The sequence below is a fragment of the Euprymna scolopes genome, chromosome 18, assembly GCF_053919585.1.
Source record: "Euprymna scolopes isolate OS-2025 chromosome 18, ASM5391958v1, whole genome shotgun sequence".
Classification (NCBI taxonomy): domain Eukaryota; kingdom Metazoa; phylum Mollusca; class Cephalopoda; order Sepiida; family Sepiolidae; genus Euprymna; species Euprymna scolopes.
Genome location: NC_136499.1, coordinates 19,523,060 through 19,529,762, shown reverse-complemented (window position 1 = coordinate 19,529,762; position 6,703 = coordinate 19,523,060).

Genomic DNA, 6,703 nt, shown 5'->3' with positions numbered 1-6,703 from the left:
GATAAGATGTGTGGGAGAAGTAAGGCAGGGAATTTGTGAGTTATGATAAGAGGTGTGGGAGAAGTAAGGAAGGGAATTTGTGAGTTATGATAAGAGGAGTGGGAGAAGTAAGGCAGGGAATTTGTGAGTTATAAGAGGAGTTGGAGAAGTAAGGCAGGGAATTTGTGAGTTATGATAAGATGTGTGGGAGAAGTAAGGCAGGGAATTTGTGAGTTATAAGAGGAGTGGGAGAAGTAAGGCAGGGAATTTGTGAGTTATGATAAGATGTGTTGGAGAAGTAAGGCAGGGAATGTTTGAGTTATAAGAGGAGTGGGAGAAGTAAGGCAGGGAATTTGTGAGTTATGATAAGAGGTGTGGGAGAAGTAAGGCAGGGAATTTGTGAGTTATGATAAGATGTGTGGGAGAAGTAAGGCAGGGAATTTGTAAGTTAAGATAAGAGGTGTGGGAGAAGTAAGGCAGGGAATTTGTGAGTTATGATAAGAGGTGTGGGAGAAGTAAGGCAGGGAATTTGTGAGTTATGATAAGAGGAGTGGGAGAAGTAAGGCAGGGAATTTGTGAGTTATAAGAGGAGTGGGAGAAGTAAGGCAGGGAATTTGTGACTTATGATAAGATGTGTGGGAGAAGTAAGGCAGGGAATTTGTGAGTTATAAGAGGAGTGGGAGAAGTAAGGCAGGGAATTTGTGAGTTATGATAAGAGGTGTGGGAGAAGTAAGGCAGGGAATTTGTCAGTTATGATAAGATGTGTGGGAGAAGTAAGGCAGGGAATTTGTGAGTTATGATATGATGTGTGGGAGAAGTAAGGCAGGGAATTTGTGAGTTATAAGAGAAGTGGGAGAAGTAAGGCAGGGAATTTGCGAGTTATGATAAGATGTGTGGGAGAAGTAAGGCAGGGAATTTGTCAGTTATGATAAGAGGTGTAGGAGAAGTAAGGAAGGGAATTTGTCAGTTATGATAAGAGGTGTGGGAGAAGTAAGGCAGGGAATTTGTGAGTTATGATATGATGTGTGGGAGAAGTAAGGCAGGGAATTTGTGAGTTATAAGAGAAGTGGGAGAAGTAAGGCAGGGAATTTGCGAGTTATGATAAGATGTGTGGGAGAAGTAAGGCAGGGAATTTGTCAGTTATGATAAGAGGTGTGGGAGAAGTAAGGCAGGGAATTTGTCAGTTATGATAAGAGGTGTGGGAGAAGTAAGGAAGGGAATTTGTCAGTTATGATAAGATGTGTGGGAGAAGTAAGGCAGGGAATTTGTGAGTTATGATAAGAGGTGTGGGAGAAGTAAGGAAGGGAATTTGTGAGTTATGATAAGAGGTGTGGGAGAAGTAAGGCAGGGAATTTGTGAGTTATAAGAGGAGTGGGAGAAGTAAAACAGGGAATTTGTGAGTTATGATAAGAGGTGTGGGAGAAGTAAGGCAGGGAATTTGTGAGTTATGATAAGATGTGTGGGAGAAGTAAGGCAGGGAATTTGTGAGTTAAGATAAGAGGTGTGGAAGAAGTAAGGCAGGGAATTTGTCAGTTATGATAAGAGGTGTGGGAGAAGTAAAACAGGGAATTTGTGAGTTATGATAAGACGTGTGGGAGAAGTAAGGCAGGCAATGTTTGAGTTATAAGAGGAGTGGGAGAAGTAAGGCAGGGAATTTGTGAGTTATGATAAGATGTGTGGGAGAAGTAAGGCAGGCAATGTTTGAGTTATAAGAGGAGTGGGAGAAGTAAGGCAGGGAATTTGTGAGTTATGATAAGATGTGTGGGAGAAGTAAGGCAGGGAATTTGTCAGTTAAGATAAGAGGTGTGGGAGAAGTAAGGCAGGGAATTTGTGAGTTATGATAAGAGGTGTGGGAGAAGTAAGGAAGGGAATTTGTGAGTTATGATAAGAGGTGTGGGAGAAGTAAAACAGGGAATTTGTGAGTTATGATAAGAGGTGTGGGAGAAGTAAGGCAGGGAATTTGTGAGTTATGATAAGAGGTGTGGGAGAAGTAAGGCAGGGAATTTGTGAGTTATGATAAGAGGAGTGGGAGAAGTAAGGCAGGGAATTTGTGAGTTATAAGAGGAGTGAGAGAAGTAAGGCAGGGAATTTGTGAGTTATGATAAGATGTGTGGGAGAAGTAAGGCAGGGAATTTGTGAGTTATAAGAGGAGTGGGAGAAGTAAGGCAGGGAATTTGTGAGTTATGATAAGATGTGTGGGAAAAGTAAGGCAGGGAATGTTTGAGTTATAAGAGGAGTGGGAGAAGTAAGGCAGGGAATTTGTGAGTTATGATAAGATGTGTGGGAGAAGTAAGGCAGGGAATGTTTGAGTTATAAGAGGAGTGGGAGAAGTAAGGCAGGGAATTTGTCAGTTATGATAAGATGTGTGGGAGAAGTAAGGCAGGGAATGTTTGAGTTATAAGAGGAGTGGGAGAAGTAAGGCAGGGAATTTGTGAGTTATGATAAGATGTGTGGGAGAAGTAAGGCAGGGAATTTGTAAGTTAAGATAAGAGGTGTGGGAGAAGTAAGGAAGGGAATTTGTGAGTTATGATAAGAGGTGTGGGAGAAGTAAGGAAGGGAATTTGTGAGTTATGATAAGAGGTGTGAGAGAAGTAAAACAGGGAATTTGTGAGTTATGATAAGAGGTGTGGGAGAAGTAAGGCAGGGAAGTTGTGAGTTATGATAAGATGTGTGGGAGAAGTAAGGCAGGGAATTTGTGAGTTATGATAAGAGGAGTGGGAGAAGTAAGGCAGGGAATTTGTGAGTTATAAGAGGAGTGGGAGAAGTAAGGCAGGGAATTTGTGAGTTATGATAAGATGTGTTGGAGAAGTAAGGCAGGGAATGTTTGAGTTATAAGAGGAGTGGGAGAAGTAAGGCAGGGAATTTGTGAGTTATGATAAGATGTGTGGGAGAAGTAAGGCAGGGAATGTTTGAGTTATAAGAGTAGTGGGAGAAGTAAGGCAGGGAATTTGTGAGTTATGATAAGAGGTGTGGGAGAAGTAAGGCAGGGAAGTTGTGAGTTATGATAAGATGTGTGGGAGAAGTAAGGCAGGGAATGTTTGAGTTATAAGAGGAGTGGGAGAAGTAAGGAAGGGAATTTGTGAGTTATGATAAGATGTGTGGGAGAAGTAAGGCAGGGAATGTTTGAGTTATAAGAGGAGTGGGAGAAGTAAGGCAGGGAACTTGTGAGTTATGATAAGATGTGTGGGAGAAGTAAGGCAGGGAATTTGTAAGTTAAGATAAGAGGTGTGGGAGAAGTAAGGCAGGGAATTTGTGAGTTATGATAAGAGATGTGGGAGAAGTAAGGAAGGGAATTTGTGAGTTATGATAAGAGGTGTGAGAGAAGTAAAACAGGGAATTTGTGAGTTATGATAAGATGTGTGGGAGAAGTAAGGCAGGGAATTTGTGAGTTATGATAAGAGGTGTGGGAGAAGTAAGGAAGGGAATTTGTGAGTTATGATAAGAGGAGTGGGAGAAGTAAGGCAGGGAATTTGTGAGTTATAAGAGGAGTGGGAGAAGTAAGGCAGGGAATTTGTGAGTTATGATAAGATGTGTGGGAGAAGTAAGGCAGGGAATTTGTGAGTTATAAGAGGAGTGGGAGAAGTAAGGCAGGGAATTTGTGAGTTATGATAAGATGTGTTGGAGAAGTAAGGCAGGGAATGTTTGAGTTATAAGAGGAGTGGGAGAAGTAAGGCAGGGAATTTGTGAGTTATGATAAGAGGTGTGGGAGAAGTAAGGCAGGGAATTTGTGAGTTATGATAAGATGTGTGGGAGAAGTAAGGCAGGGAATTTGTAAGTTAAGATAAGAGGTGTGGGAGAAGTAAGGCAGGGAATTTGTGAGTTATGATAAGAGGTGTGGGAGAAGTAAGGAAGGGAAATTGTGAGTTATGATAAGAGGTGTGAGAGAAGTAAAACAGGGAATTTGTGAGTTATGATAAGAGGTGTGGGAGAAGTAAGGCAGGGAATTTGTGAGTTATGATAAGAGGTGTGGGAGAAGTAAGGCAGGGAATTTGTGAGTTATGATAAGAGGAGTGGGAGAAGTAAGGCAGGGAATGTTTTAGTTATAAGAGGAGTGGGAGAAGTAAGGCAGGGAATTTGTTAGTTATGATAAGATGTGTGGGAGAAGTAAGGCAGGGAATTTGTGAGTTATAAGAGGAGTGGGAGAAGTAAGGCAGGGAATTTGTGAGTTTTGATAAGAGGTGTGGGAGAAGTAAGGCAGGGAATTTGTGAGTTATGATAAGATGTGTGGGAGAAGTAAGGCAGGGAATGTTTTAGTTATAAGAGGAGTGGGAGAAGTAAGGCAGGGAATTTGTTAGTTATGATAAGATGTGTGGGAGAAGTAAGGCAGGGAATTTGTGAGTTATAAGAGGAGTGGGAGAAGTAAGGCAGGGAATTTGTGAGTTATGATAAGAGGAGTGGGAGAAGTAAGGCAGGGAATTTGTGAGTTATGATAAGATGTGTGGGAGAAGTAAGGCAGGGAATTTGTGAGTTATGATATGATGTGTGGGAGAAGTAAGGCAGGGAATTTGTGAGTTATAAGAGGAGTGGGAGAAGTAAGGCAGGGAATTTGTGAGTTATGATAAGATGTGTGGGAGAAGTAAGGCAGGGAATTTGTGAGTTATGATAAGAGGTGTGGGAGAAGTAAGGCAGGGAATTTGTGAGTTAAGATAAGAGGTGTGGGAGAAGTAAGGCAGGGAATTTGTCAGTTATGATAAGAGGTGTGGGAGAAGTAAAACAGGGAATTTGTGAGTTATGATAAGAGGTGTGGGAGAAGTAAGGCAGGGAATTTGTGAGTTATGATAAGATGTGTGGGAGAAGTAAGGTAGGGAATGTTTGAGTTATAAGAGGAGTTGGATAAGTAAGGCAGGGAATTTGTGAGTTATGATAAAATGTGTGGGAGAAGTAAGGCAGGGAATGTTTGAGTTATAAGAGGAGTGGGAGAAGTAAGGCAGGGAATTTGTGAGTTATGATAAGATGTGTGGGAGAAGTAAGGCAGGGAATTTGTAAGTTAAGATAAGAGGTGTGGGAGAAGTAAGGCAGGGAATTTGTGAGTTATGATAAGATGTGTGGGAGAAGTAAGGAAGGGAATTTGTGAGTTATGATAAGAGGTGTGAGAGAAGTAAAACAGGGAATTTGTGAGTTATGATAAGAGGTGTGGGAGAAGTAAGGCAGGGAATTTGTGAGTTATGATAAGAGGTGTGGGAGAAGTAAGGCAGGGAATTTGTGAGTTAGGATAAGAGGTGTGGGAGAAGTAAGGCAGGGAATTTGTGAGTTATGATAAGAGGTGTGGGAGAAGTAAGGCAGGGAATTTGTGAGTTATGATTAGATGTGTGGGAGAAGTAAGGCAGGGAATTTGTGAGTTATAAGAGGTGTGGGAGAAGTAAGGCAGAGAATTTGTGAGTTATGATAAGAGGTGTGGGAGAATAAAGTAGGGAATTTGTGAGTTATGATAAGAGATGTGGGAGAAGTGAGGAAGTCAGAATTGATTGGTCAAATAAAGAATTTCATTGATAAGGACCGTCATGTGTCTATAGGGACAAGTGTGGGAACTGTATACATAATTATTCGCGAACAACTGAAGATGCGGAAGATTTGCGCGAAGTTTTTCTCAAGGGTGCTCAGAGAAAATCACAAAGAAAGACGTTGTTATGACCAAGATGGGCATCAAGACACTTATTCGCTTTCCCTAGAGTCCAGACCTTGCTCTCTATTACTTTTGGTTATTACCTAAGCTTAAGAAAAAATTAGAGGTTGTTGTTATAAGATAATTGACGAGGGACATGCTCACACAAGAGGACTTTCATGGAATCTTCCAGAAATTATTGGAACAATACAAGTGCATTGCAGCCGGAAGAGATTACTTCGAAGTGGACTAGAGTTTTATGTGTGTACTAATGATAAAAGTGCCCACATGAAAAAGTCTGGAAAATTATTGAAGGCACCGCGTATGTTGTTTTTTTTTTCTATTTGGACTGACTTTATATTTGTATTGTAAATTTTCTTGTTTCTATTTTTTGTTGGAGGGTAGAGAAACGAAAGAGTTTATAGTTGAGAGTGTAATAAGAGATTACTCTCACGTAGGCGGTAAATTATTTTACTCTTTCGATGGATCCACGGAAACCCTGGTAATGGGTTTACACTGAAAATTTTTTCAGGTTTTCATAGAATGAACCGGCTTGTAAAGAACATGTTTTTTTTTTTGCCTGGCCATTATGATCTAGAATGGCTGGTTGCGAGTACCAATTGGGAGAAATTCATAGAAATTTCCTTTACATCGTAGCTTCCTTCAGTCTTGATAGACTATGGACACCCAGTGTAAGGGTGCTTTCGCAGGGAATTTTTGTGGCAAAAGTTGCGCAATCTCCAACCACACCTTTCTTGAGTCGACATTGTTAAATACTAGTGGTAAGTGGAGTTTCAAGACGACCGGAAACAATGCCGAGATAAACGGAGAGCACATACAGCTCCTAGAATTCCCAAATGGTCACCCATCTGGTACTAGCCAGGTTTAACTCCGGTGATCTGATGAGAACTGGTGTCTCAACGTGATTATGCCGTATATCCCTCAAATACGGAAAGGCGAACGGTATATATAATGGCAACACGCCATTATCTTACGAATGAGTGAAAATAAAAAGAGAAGAAAATGGATAAATAGAATGCCGCAGTTACGTATCGATTTAAGAAGGGGTGACTTGGTATAAAATGAAATTGTGGTTCCCACATGGGAACTATAAGTTTGAAT